The sequence below is a fragment of the Ovis aries genome, chromosome Y (genome assembly GCF_016772045.2).
Source record: "Ovis aries strain OAR_USU_Benz2616 breed Rambouillet chromosome Y, ARS-UI_Ramb_v3.0, whole genome shotgun sequence".
NCBI lineage: Eukaryota > Metazoa > Chordata > Mammalia > Artiodactyla > Bovidae > Ovis > Ovis aries.
Window position 1 is genome coordinate 12,336,624 of NC_082741.1, and position 14,566 is coordinate 12,351,189.

The window sequence follows — 14,566 nt, forward strand, 5'->3', positions numbered from 1 at the left end:
AAACCATAGGATCACCTTAGTACTTGGTGAAAAAAATCTGATATAATTCAACAAGTGTTTGTGATAGAAACTCTCCAAAAACTGAACATAGCAAAAACTACCTCAACTTATCAAAGGCACACGGATCAAAACTACAACAACATATCACCTCTTACCATTCCAAATGACCATCAGTAGGAACAAAATAAAAATATTACCCTGTTAGTCCAGTGGCTAAGACACCATGATCCCTATGCAGGAGTCCCAGGTTTGATCCCTGGTCACGGAATTAGATTCCACACACAGTGATTGAGGTTTGTGGCAACAAAATAAAGAAATAAATATTTATGTGTTCATATTAATGCATTCAAGTGGAATCCAGAAATCAGGTGCTAAATAACCAATTTCGAGGGTAGGAAGGGATGGACTCATAGAAAACAGACTTGTGGACACAGTGCAGGAAGGACATATGTAACATACCAAGTATGTCGTAGAGAGCTGTTGCTGTGGAGTGCTCTAATGGAGTTGGCTTTGGAGTAGGAGAGGAGGCTCAAGAGGGAGATGGCAGGACTGCTCAAACGGGAGGTTCAGCTATATTCACTAATAATTGATTTATTTTTCTGGGCAGCAGACACTAACACAACATTGTAAAGAAAGAAAATCAGTCCTTGGCTAATTGGTGCTAGTGATAAGTAAAGCATCACAGTGCGTGTGAACTGCAGAGCTATTTTAGCCAGAATAAATTCAGACTCTACACTGGTGTCCCTTCACTTCACTAATTTGTCATTGTTTCTAAAAGTAAAGAATGTCTTTCTAAAAGTAAAGTAAACATATATGGTTGTATGTTTTCATAAACTGATGTCACCAATTTATGAACCCAGGAATCCCCTCAAGTTTTAATAATAGCTGACCTTTGACTTTCAGTACTATGTTAAGCAGGAATTAGTAAAAATAGGTTAACACTGAGGTGGTGCACAAAAATACTTTATATTGCAGTTCTAGAGTGTGTGCTACTGACTGGGAAAAATGCATAGTCCAAAAGTGGAGAATTATGTTTTCCTCATCAGGCCTTTCATTCTAATAAGAAATTAGTCACGAGGAGAAACTTCTCAAGTGTTGTGAAAAGACTGCTCTGAAGAAGGATAGGAAATCCAGGTTTTACAGAAGTTTTGGTACAATGATCAGATATGGAGAATTTCTGAATATTATGGTTAATGAAAGAAAAACTGGACACTAAAAGTGAATGGATTCAGATTTTTTCTACTTATTGGAAGATGCAAGAATCTGGGCTGCTTAAAATAATTCCTTTGATAAGCACCTAACTAGGGCTAGTATCTAGTCTTTCTTCAGGTGACAGATGCAGTAACTAAGGACTTGATAGTGGGCAACTTGATTTCATCAAGAGTTCCCCCAGGTTTCACATTTATGGGTGGATGCAATGGCTTATGACTTGATGACTGCAGCATCCTATGTTTAATGATAAGGCTGGCAATTTTCTTGCTTCACAGTGTGCTCTATTCTCTACAACCTCAGAAAAACTTACTATCTCAAGAAAGATTCTTACATTCTCAAAAAAGTTGACTGTGGGCTTCTATCTCAACAGGACATCTGTTCAGTTCAGTTCAGTCACTCAGCCATGTCTGACTCTTTGCAACCCCATGATTCGCAGCACGCCAGGCCTCCCTGTACATCACCAGCTCCAGGAATTCGCTCTGACTCACATCCATCGAGTCAGTGCTGTCATTCAGCCAACTCATCTTCTGTCATCCCTTTCTCTTCCTGCCCCAATCCCACCCAGCATCAGAGGACATAAAGTAATGTGAAAATACCTAATACAGGTTTAGTACAAATCCAAAAGACACAGGAGACTGATGGCAAACTATAAATCTGAAGAAAATGACCCGAAACACTTCAAGATCAAGGAAGGGTAAAATATATGTATATATGTCTATTTACAATTGTGTACCTAACTGATATGTTCAAATAGGCATATATACATATAGTGTGCATATATTTATCTCTACTCACATGTATATACAGAGACACACACACTTATATTTCAATTCTACTGAAATTTTATCTGGAATCTTCTCAAAAATATGCTTTACATTAAGGCATAACACGTCTTAGTATTTTAAATCATACCAAGTACGTTCTCTGAAAACCAAGATGTGAAGCTCAAATTTAAAAATGGGATATGTGTTTGCAAATAGGTAAATGTGTGAAAAATTAAATAAGACATTCCTAAAGAACCAATATTTCAAAGGGTAAATTACAAGGGAAGTTATATAATTCTCTGAGGTGAATGTAAGTGAAAGCACTTTGAGCAAGTCATCAGATCCTATAAAAGTACATACCTTCAGTTATATACATCCTGCAAAATATATACTGCAGCCTCTAGACAGCAAAATTATATACCTAAACTTTTGAAATATACATATGCATGTATATGTGTAGCTATATATAAACTAACGGTTGCCCAGGTAGGACTAGTACTAAGGAACCTGGCTTCTAATGCAGAGATCATAGATATGTAGTTTCGATTCATGGGTTGAGAAGATCTCCTGAAACTAAGGATGGCAACCCATTCCAATTTTTTCACCTTGAGAATCCCATGGATTGAGAATACACGATGGTGACAGTCTATGTGATACAGCATGTCAGACAGGAGTGCAGTGACTTAACATATGATATGTCACTTGAACGGGAATATATATATATATATATATATATATATATATATATATATATATATATGCACGTGTATATATATATATATGTATATATAGTACAAGTATATATTATCTATATATCTATATATATAATACAAGTGTCTGTGTATATATACAGTACAAGTGTGTATATATATATAAAGTATATATATATATAATACTATATATATAGTACAAGTATGTGTGTATGTGTGTGTGTGTGTATATATATAGTACAAGCACATATATATATATATATATGATACACATATATATATACTTGTTATGTATATATGATACAAGTATATATATATACTTGTTACATATATACACACACATGTATATATATATATATATATAAAACAAACATTTGTGTGTGTATATATATATATTACAATTGTGTGTATATATATATACACACATATATATATATAAAGTATATAGTAAAGTGTATTAGTGTACAACCTGTTCCTTTTATATATTACCAATGACATGCTCAGCAAAAAAACAGTTACTTCACTTCACGCACAGAGCCGTGTCCAACACTTTGCACCACGCCAGACCTCCATGTCCATCACCAACTCCCGGTGTTCACCCAAACATATGTTCATCGAGACGATGATGCCATCCAGCCTTCTCACCCTCTCTCGTTCCCTTCTCCTGATCCAAATTCCTCCATCATCAGAGATTTTTATGAGACAGCACTTCACATGAGGTGGCCAAAATACTGGAGTTTCAGCTTTAGCATCATTCCTTCCAAAGATCACCCAGGACTGATCTCCTTAAGGATGGACTGGTGGGATCTGCTTGCAGTCCAAGAGATGCTCAAGAGTCTTCTCCAACACCACAGTTCAAAAGAATCAATTCTTTGGTGCTTTTCTCACAGTCCAACTTACATCTATACCTGACCACTGGAAAAACTAAAGCCTTGACTATATGGACTTTTGTTTGCAAAATAATGTCTCTGCTTTTTAATATGCTATCTAAGTTGGGCATAACTTACCCTCCACGGAGTAAACATCTTTTAATTTCATAGCTGCAGTCACCATCTGCAGTGATTTTGGAGCCAAAAATTAAAGCCTGACACCGTTTTGACTATTACCCCACTTATTTCCTATGAAGTGATGGGACCGGATGTCATCATCATCGTTGCAGAAGATTAAGCTTTAAGCCCAGTTTTTCACTTTCTTCTTTCACTCTCATCAGGAGGCTTTTCAGTTCCTCTTCATTTTCTGTCATAAGAGTGGTGTCATCTGCATATCTGAAGTGATTGATATTTCTCCTGGCAATCTGGACTCTACCTTGTGCTTCTTCAAGACCAGAGTTTCTCAGAATGTACTCTGCATTCAAGTCACATAAGCAGTGACAATGTACAGCCTTGAGGTCCTCATCTTTCTATTTGGAAAGACCCCGTTTTTCCATGTCCAGCTCTAATTGTTGCTTCCTGACCTGCATATAGGTTTCTCCAGAGGCAGGTCAGGTGGTCTGGTATTTCCATCTCTTTCAGAGTCTTCCACAGTTTATAGTGGTCCACATATTTAAAAGTTTTGACAGTCACTAATGCAGAAATAGGTGTTTGTTTGTTTGTTTCCTGGAACCTTATTGCTTTTTCAATGATCCAAGATTGTTGGCATTTGGATCTCTGCTTCCTCTGCCATTTCTAAAACCAGTTTGAACATCTGGAAGCTCACGGTTCATGTATTGATTAAGCCTGGCTTGAAGAACTTTGAGCATTACTTTACTAGAATGTGAGATGAGTGCAACTGTGTGGTAGTTTGATCATTCTTTGCCATTGTGTTTCTTTGGGATTGGAATGAAAACTAACATTTTCCAGTCCCAGGGCCACTGCTATGTTTTCCAATTTGCTGGCATATTGAGTGCAGCACTTTCACAGCATTATCTTTCAGGATTTGAATTAGCCCAACTAGAATTCCATAAACTCCCCTAGCTTTGTTCATAGTGATGCTTTCTAAGGCCCACTTGACTTCACATTCCAGGATGTCTGGCTCTAGGTAAGCGATCACTCCATTGTGAATATCTGGGTTGTGAAGATCTTTTCTGTACAGTTCTACTGTGTATTATTGCCACCTCTTCTTAATGTCTCCTGTGCCTCTTAGGTCATAACATTTCTGTCATTTATTGAGACCATCTGTGCATGAAGTGTTCCCTCAGTAACTCTAATTTTCTTGAGAGGATCTCTGTTCTTTCCCATTCTTTTCTTCCCTCTATTTCTTTGCATTGATCTCTGAGGGAGTCTTTCTTATTTCTTCTTGCTAATCTTTGGAACACTGCATTCAGATACTTATATCATCTCTTTTATCCTTTCCTTTTCACTTCTCTTCTTTTACAGCTATTTCTAAGGCCTCCCCAGTCAACTATTTTTCTATTTTGCATTTCTTTTCCATGTGGATGGTCTTGATCCCTGTCTCATGTACGATGTCACAAACCTCTGTCCATAGTTCATCATTCACTCTATTTATCAGATCTGGTCCCTTAAGTCCATTTCTTACTTCCACTGTATACTCATAAAGTATTGGATTTAGGTCATACCTGAAAAGTTGGCTTAAAGGGCAACATTCAAAAAACTTAGATCATGACATCTTTTCCCATCACTTCATTCGTGGGAAATAGATAGGAAAACAGTGGAAACTTTGTCAGACTTTATTTTTGTTGCTGTTGTTGTTGTTGGAGGTGGGGGGGGGGTGTCTCCAAAATCACTGCAGATGGTGATTGCAGTCATGAAATTAAAAGACGCTTACTCCTTGGAAGAAACGTTATGACCAACCTAGATAGCATATTCAAAAGCAGAGACATTACTTTGCCAATAAAGGACTGTTTAGTCAAGCCTATGGTTATCTCAAGTAGTCATGTATGGATGTGAGAGTTTGACTATGAACAAAGCTGAATGCTGAAGGATTGATGCTTTTAAACTGTGGTATTGGAGAAGACTCTTGAGAGTCCCATACACTGCAAGGAAATCCAACCAGTCCATTCTAAGGAGATCAGTCCTGGGTGTTCTTTGGAAGGAATGATACTAAAGCTGAAACTCCAGTACTTTGGCCACCTCATGTGAAGAGTTGACTTATTGGAAAAGACTCTGATGCTGGAAGGGATTGGGGGCAGGAGGAAAACAGAACAACAGAGGATGAGTTGTCTGGATGGCATCACCGATCTGTGGATATGAGTTTGAGTGATCTCTGGGAGTTGGTGATGGACAGGGTGGCCTGGCGTGCTGCAATTCATGGGGTCCCTAAGAGTCAGACAAGCCTGAGCAACTGAATTGAACAAAGTGTGTGGAAAATTAAACAGCGCTTTCTGTAGGGTTCAATGAGACAGAGAATAACTCACAGGGAAACGAGAACATATTCTGAGGTGATCCAAAATGAAAACACAATGTAGAAAGTCATCAGAGAGAGCAGAATAAGAGCCCGTATATACTTAAAAATACACAAAAGGAAAGCTATCCAGATCTGGGAAGAAGCAAATGCCTTCTTCAAAAGCTGAACAAAAAAAATTAATTACACAAGAAGAAAGAGGAAATGGACAAATATTAGTATGGGTGTCAGTTTAGTTCAGTCGCTCAATCATGTCCGACTCTTTGAGGCCCCATGAATCACAGCACGCCAGGCCTCCCTGTCCATCACCAACTTTCAGAGTTCACTCAGACTCATGTCCATCGAGTCCGTGATGCCATCCAGCCATCTCATCCTCGGTCGTCCCCTTCTCTTCCTGCCCCAATCCCTCCCAGCATCAAAGTATTTTCCAATGAGTCAGTTCTTCACATGAAGTGGCCAAAGGACTGGAGTTTCAGCTTCTGCATCATTCCTTCCAAAGAAATCCCTGGGTTGATCTCTTTCCAGTTGGACTAGTTGGATCTCCTTGTAGTCCAAGGGACTCTCAAGAGTCTTCTCCAACACCATAGTTCAAAAGCATCAATTCTTCAGTGCTCAGCCTTCTTAACAGTCCAACTCTCACATCCATACATGACCATAGGATAAATCAGAGCCTTGACTAGACAGACCTTAGTTGGCAAAGTAATGTCTCTGCTTTTGAATATGTAACTAGGTTGGCCATAACCTTTCTTCCAAGAAGTAAGTGTCTTTTAATTTCATGGATGCAGTCACCATCTGCAGTGATTTCGGAGTCCAAAATAAATAAATAAATAAATAAATAAATAAATAAATAAATAAATAAATAAAGTCTGACATGGTTTCCACTGTGTCCCCATCTATTTCCCATGAAGTGATGGGACAGGATGTCATGATCTTTGTATTCTGAGTATTAAGCTTTAAGCCAACTTTTTCACTCTCCTCTTTCAGTTTCATTTTCTCTTCACTTTCTGCCATAAGAGTGGTGTCATCTGCATACCTGACGTTATTGATATTTCTCCCGGCAATCTTGATTCCCGTTTGTGTTTCTTCCAGTCCAGAGTTTGTCATGGTGTACTCCGCATAGATGTTAAATAATCAGGGTGACAGTACACACCCAGACATACTCCTTTTCCTATTTGAAACCAGTCTGTTTTTCCATGTCCAGTTCTAACTGTTGCTTCCTGACCTACATACAGATTTCTCAAGAGTCAGATCAGGTGATCTGATATTCCCATCTCTTTCAGAATTCTCCGCGGTTTACTGTGATCCACATAGAAGAGTCTTACATGCAAATTATTCTAAGATCCCATGCAATGCAGAACACAGTTAGATATTTTAAATCATTCTGATTTAAAAGGTCACTAGAGTGAAATCATTCATCTACACAATATCTTCCAACCTTAAGACTAAGAACAAATAACAGAGAACTCTGTGAAGTTCATAGGTGTTCTTCTCTGAGTCCTTGGGCTTTATTTTCCTTCCATAATTGCGTTTTGAGCATATAAGACTGAGGCTGTCCTTGTGTGTGTGTGCATGCATCAGATTAAGAATGTGTTTGTGAGTGTATGTCTAGGTTCTCCTTTGGACCATTATTTTAGAGATTTTGGCTGAAGAATTGGCTAATTCAAAATTATAAAGAGGCACAAATTGAAATGCCCATTCAAATGTCTGCTTTCGTTTTTCAAAGTGCAAAACAACTGGGTAAGATTAACAGGTTGAAAGCATTTCGATAATAACCAAGCTACTCCACCCTAACTTTGTTACAAACTATGAAACTCTCTCTCTAACACCCAGCAAAAATTGAGTGGGACCTTAAATGTCTATTTTGTGTAGCAATTACAAAACACCCACCTGCTAATATGGCAGTACCAGAGAAGGCTAAGTAGATCCCTGGAGTTTCAACCAGGTCTTCCTATAATAGGATACTACCTTCCTATGGGAGGCTGCACACTCACCAATAACAAAGAACACTCTCAGGAATCAAAGAACCTAGGGATGGAATCTGTAATTCTGTTCCCACATAGTAGACCTTGTTTTCCCCTTTCCCAAGAATATCAGATAGACAGTTTAAATAGAAGGAAGTTATAACATGGCCCACATACTCCTTACATAATACCTTAAATGTCCAAGTCCCACCACACTGCTAAGATGATGGCAATACAGGACTTCTGGCTTCAACTCTCTGTGGCAGTCATCATATAATAATTTTATGAATATTTGAGATGCACTCATAGTGCATCGATAAAGCCAAAAGTCTTGAGATCTGATTCAAAGAGGAAAACAGTCTAGTCCATGTCCTCAATTTTATGGGGCTTTCACACACATTCACACATTACCACAATCCTCAACCTTTATCTGAAGTCAAAAGCTGACATTAAGAGAAGAGGAATGACCTATTCACAAGGAAGGCAAGTGGAAAAATCAAAACGGATCCAGTCACCTACATACTTCCATGTTCAGTAATGGAACCCCTTGTAAGCATTCTTAAGGGAAACTAGGAGAAACAACTCAAAGATGCTTCCCCCATGATTAGAGAGGTTAACTGAGAATATATAAGATTGTTTAACTCTCACCTCATTCTTAAGGTCACATACCATGCCTGTTAACACATCAGAAGATGGGCAGCTCTAGCAGATGTTTACAGACAATGCCTGCTTCTGCCTAAGGCTAAGATTGTAGATCCAAGTGACAGGTGGGATAAGGTTACTATCTCAGAATATCATATGGCACCACAGGTGTTCTCCTTCTCTTGGAAGCCTTAAAGATACATTGTGGGAAGTACAATATGAGAGAAGAAAACAAGGAAACTGACAAGAGCTGTGTCCTTTTAATTATCTTGATTCTCACTTACCATTCCAATTCCAGTGACAGACAGATGCAATCTGAACCATCTCCCAAGCATGCCAATTCTAATTTTTTGATGTTCCTCAGTCACTCAGGTTTGTCAGACTCTTGTGAGTCCATATACATCAAGAACCCTGGTCTCACCTGCCCTTCAAATATCCCAAGAGTTTTATTCAAACCCAAGACCTTTGAGTCAGTAATGCTTTGCAGCCATCTCGCCCTGTGTCGTTCCCTTCTTCTGCACCCAATCTTTCCAGGCATCAGTTTCCTCCCAGCGATTTTGCTCTTGGCTTCAGGAGGCCGATATATTGGCTCTTCATGTGCAGCATCAGTTCTTCTGAGAATAGTCAGAAATGAATGTCTTCACGGTTTACAAGTTTGAACCCCATGCTCACCACGGAACCTTCACACGTCTTCTCTAGCCCTAATGCTATAAAGCATCCATATTCTGACAGTCAGTTCTTGTGTTCCTGCTCACTCCTCCATACGTTACTCTTAAAAATCAACTTTGACTATTCATGTCTTGCTCCATAATCTCTCAGCTTTGTAATATGGTTTCTAGATTGGTCACTGCTTTTCACCCAAGGGGCAGGTGCCTTTTTTTTTTTTTTTCTCATGGCTGCAGTCACATCACATAGTCAAACCGAAGGTCATGAAAGTGAAACCTATCACTAATTCAACTGTATCCCATGGAAATATCTCAAAAGGATGGGACAACATTCCATGAGCTTATTTTTCGTGTCTGTTTGTTTTTGTATTGAGTTTTATTCTAGCCTTTTCAATTTCCTCTTTCACTGTCTTCAGAAGAATCTTTATTTCCTAGTGTTTTTCAGCCATTTGTGTGTTGTTATCTTATACCTAAGGTTATTCTTACTTCTCAGAGTAATTTTGTTTCCAGCTTCAACTTCTTTCAGCAAGTTACTTTCCATGAAGTACTCTGCACAGAAATCAAATAAGCTGGATGACAATATATCACCGTGATGTATTTCCTTGCCTATTTTGTACCAGTTCATTATTCCTTTTCCAATTCCAACTGCCATGTCTTCATCTGCCTGCATGCTTCCCTGGAAACAGGTATGGCGGTCTAGCATTCTGATCTCTTTAAGATTTTTCCACAATTTGTTGTTACCCTCACAGTAAAATTGCTTCCCTGCTGGCTCAGGTGATAAAGCATCTGCCTGCAATGGTGCGGTTTGGTACTGGGTCTGGAAGATCCCCAATGGACAGAAATTGTAGGCTACAGTCCATGGGGGTCGCAAAGAGTCAGACACAACTGAATGACCTTATTTTCTCACACAGTGTAAGCAGGTAACAGAGACAATTAAGTAGATGTAGATGACTTGATGAAACCCCCTTGCTTTTTCTATTATCCAAACTCCAATTAAGTTTTACCTATTAAGATTACATGAGTACAGCTAACTATACCTGCCTGTTCTTTAAAAAAAAAAATTTTTTTTTTTTGTATTTTCTTCCTCAGTCTTTCTTTTACAAGCTATCATCTACATAGTGTTACATTCCTGGGCACTTGCCATCTTCTTGTACAAGAATTAAATTACACCCATGCTAGTCTCTGACCTTTGACACCCTCTTAAGACAGTCAAGGTTCCAGAACAGAAATAAGGAATCTGTGCTCTGGGAAAATGTCAGGACAGTTTGATAAATAGCTAGATATTTTCAGGAACTGATTTTGAGCCCAATTCCTGTACCATCTCTTATCTGCAAATGATCTATGTTTCCTCAAGCTGATGACAATTCCTAATTAGCAGATATTTCAGGATAAATAAGTGTGTTTATTTGCAAGTTCAAGGCAGTGATATACCAATTGCATGAGTACATATGTAACCTTCCACCAAACAGATTAATTCATGTTAAGTAATGTTTGTTGTTTCACTGGCATGTCTAAAGGAATTACCTCGTTTGCCTAGAAAAAAAATCAGAACTTCCGATTTTGCAGAAAATAAAAGAGCATGTTGACTGCAACTCTCTCATGGAGGCATCACAAATAATCCTTCTATAAGACAACATTCCTCCAGAGCATAAGATGAATATTAGCAGAAGACCTTGCTCAACAGAGAAGACTATATGAAAAGTAGACATAACTGGGAAGAATGGAGGGAAAATGAGAGAAAGAGGATGAGAGGAGGAGAACCAAGCCTGTGTCCTCGGGTGGGAGATGTAGAAGCAGGGAATACACTGAGAATCCAGATAAGTCACCTCACTAAACTTAAGTCACTTTTGACTGAAAGAAAGCAAGGTGAAGAAGCTAAGAACATTTAGTTTGTCTAGAGTAAAAATCAAACGGAGAATCTGTGGTGTGGTCCTGCATCCCCCAAACTGCAATGCAGGTGAATTAGTTTGCATAGGGCCTGGAAGATGAAACATGGGGTTAGAAAGCCAACCTGGGAAGGAACTGCTTTTTACTCTGTTGAGATCGAATGATGCATCTGTGATGACAAAGTGTGTAGAAACGAAAGCATTTGAAAAATCCCAAAGCGACAAAGAAGCTGGACCTTAGGGCTCAGTCACACAGTGAGGAGGGGACAGTATTGAATTTTCCCCTCTTGCCACATGCTAAGACCTAAAATCCGGCAATAGAAGAAGACTAACCAGAACTACCAACCATGCTTCTGCAAGCACAAGCTAGAAGATGATCGCATTGGCCCTAACTTTTCTGCGCGTGATTGCTGGCTCCTCAGGAAAACTGACACCACCAGGGTTCCAACACTCCAATCACCTTTAAAATGCAACACCTTTTTCAAAGATTGCTTCACTAGCTGACCGTCTGGCAGGAGAAAACACTGTCTCTGTTTTGAGTAAGGCATTCCATAAATTTCCATTATTATAGGAAATACATTTTTTTTAATATAGTGACCATTTAATTGTGTTAACATAGGCAACTAAAACTGACTTTAAAATTGAGATAATATGCTGCTGAAATATTTTTCTATTCTTTTCAAGTTGAGAACAGCTGGATACTAAGACATTTTAAGTGTAATAAATTTAAGTGTTAAGTTTCCCTACCAACTTGGAACCAGAGAGAACTCCTGAAGGCACTTAAAGGGGTATTTAGTGTACATATACAATATATTGTTACATGAGGAGTGAAATAAATTTGAATAGGTAAGTATTTAAATCTATTAGTGGGTTGTATTATTTGAAGTTATTATCTTTGTATGTTTTAAAAGGATCACTATTTCGAGTCTGGCTTTGTTTCTCTCTTTTACCTTGGTTTGAAATGTCACTAATAATTTTCTTCTTTGGTTTTAGTTGAAGTTCTATCATAATTCAAATGTAAGGGGTGCTACCCCCAACTTTTAATGACAATGAGTAGAAGAGTTGGCACTAAAATAGTCTCTCCAGTACCTTCACTAGTTTGTGATTACAAGATGACGCATGCTACAGAAAGGAGTAATGTGAATGATCATCTCTCCTGGATTCTTCCTGAAACTAGAGGAGAGTGTGTATTTTCAGCCTCCACAATGTTAAGTGTGTCTTTCATATGAAAGCTTTCTTCCAGCCACATAGTTGCTAATACAAGTGTCCCAAATCAAAGTGATTTTTTTCTTCATCATCAATGGCAGTTAGACTGAAAGAGCAAATTATGATAGATCAAGCTGATATTTAAAATCTGTTGATCTTTTTACATCAGCATTCACAGAGCAGCTGCAATCAAGCAAACGACCACAGGGAGGATTTTGTTACTATGACTATTTCTACTTCTCAGTACCATGTCTCATCTCCTTTGCAGATAACTGATTTTGACTGATGATCAGCCTTGTACCTTGCAGTAGGATACAGCGATATGTCAGCCCATGAGGATATTTTCCCTACACCGCAAGTGGAGGCATGGTTCCCAGTGTAAACAATCACTAATGCATCTGCTATCTCTCTTTCAAGGTCAACTCATCAGCCATATTTTATATAAATACATTTAATTACTTTCATATAATTACTACTTACAACTGATCTATCAAGCAGGAATCTGATCATGCAGGATAATGTAGACTAAAATTTATGTTGCTGTTGCCAACATATTCCTACATTTCTCTTATTTCAATATTAAATTTGAATGTTCACCTTCATAGTCACATTTTGTATTCTGAAATAATTAAGATAAACATGAGGCTTTATCTCAATGCCTGTCTGTTTCATTGTGCATTGAATGGTCATCTGAATTAAATTCGTCCATTCCAGTGAATCTTAATTCATTGATTCCTGAAAGTCTGATGTTCAAACTTGTCATCTTCTGTTTGACTACTTCCAATTTACCATCATTCATGAACCAAGCATTCTAGGTTCATGTGAAATATCGTTCTTTACAGCATCAAACTATAGTTGTATCCATAGTTATATCCACAATTACGTGTTGTTTTCCCTTTGGCTCCATCTTTTCCTTTATAGTGATTTCCAGAAGCATATAGTCTCTCAACCAACTAGGAGAGTTCACCTTTCTGTGTCCTATTTTTTGTTTTTTTCATATTGTTCACAAAGTTTACAAAGCAAGAATAATAAAGAGGTTTTCCATTTCCCTTCTCCGATGCACCACATTTTGTTAGAATTCTCCACCATATCCAACATATCCAGTATGGCCCTACATGGCATGTCTCATAGTTTCGTTGAGATAGACAAGGCTGTGATCATTTCATCAGTTTGGTTTGTTTTCTGTGATTGTGGTTTTCATTTGGTCTGCTATCTAATAGATAAGGAAAAGAGGCCTATGGAAACTTCCTGATGGGATAGACCATTCAGCTCAGCTCAGTTCAGTCACTCAATTGTGTCCGACTCTTTGTGACCCCATGAATCGCAGCATGCCAGGCCTCCCTGTCCATCACCAACTCCTGGAGTTCACTCAGACTCATGTCCATCGAGTTAGTGATGCCATCCAGCCACGTCATCCTCTGTCGTCCCCTTCTCCCCTGCCCCCAGTCCCTTCCAGCATCAGGGTCTTTTCCAATGAGTCAACCCTTTGCATGAGGTGGCCAAAGTACTGGAGTTTCAGCTTCAGCATCATTTCTTCCAAAGAAATTCCAGGACTCATCTCCTCCAAAATGGACTGGTTGGATCTCCTTGCAGCCAATGGACTCTCAAGAGTCTTATCCAACACCATGGTTTAAAAGCATAAATTTTGTCACTCAGCCTTCTTCACAGTCCAACTCTCACATTCATACATGACCATAGGAAAAACCAAAGCCTTGACTAGACAGACCTTAGTCAGCAAAGTAATGTCTCTGTTTTTGAATATACTATCTAGGTTGGTCATAACTTTTCTTTCAAGGAGTAAGTGTATTTTAATTCCATGGCTGCAGTCACCATTGCAGTGATTTTGGAGCCCAGAAAAATTAAGTCTGTTTAACTGTTAACAGTTAAATTTAACTGTTTCCACTGTTTCCCCACCTTTTTCCCATGAAGTGATGGGGCCAGATGCCATGATCTTCGTTTTCTGAATTTTGACCTTTAGGCCAACTTTTTCACTCTCCACTTTCACTTACATCAACAGGCTTTTTAGGTCCTCTTCACTTTCTGCATAAAGGTGGTGTCATCTGCATAAATGAGTTTATTGATATTTCTCCCGGCAATCTTGATTCCAGTTTGTGTTTCTTCCAGTCCAGCTTTTCTCATGATGTACTCTGCATAGAAGTTAAATAAGTAGGGTGACAATAT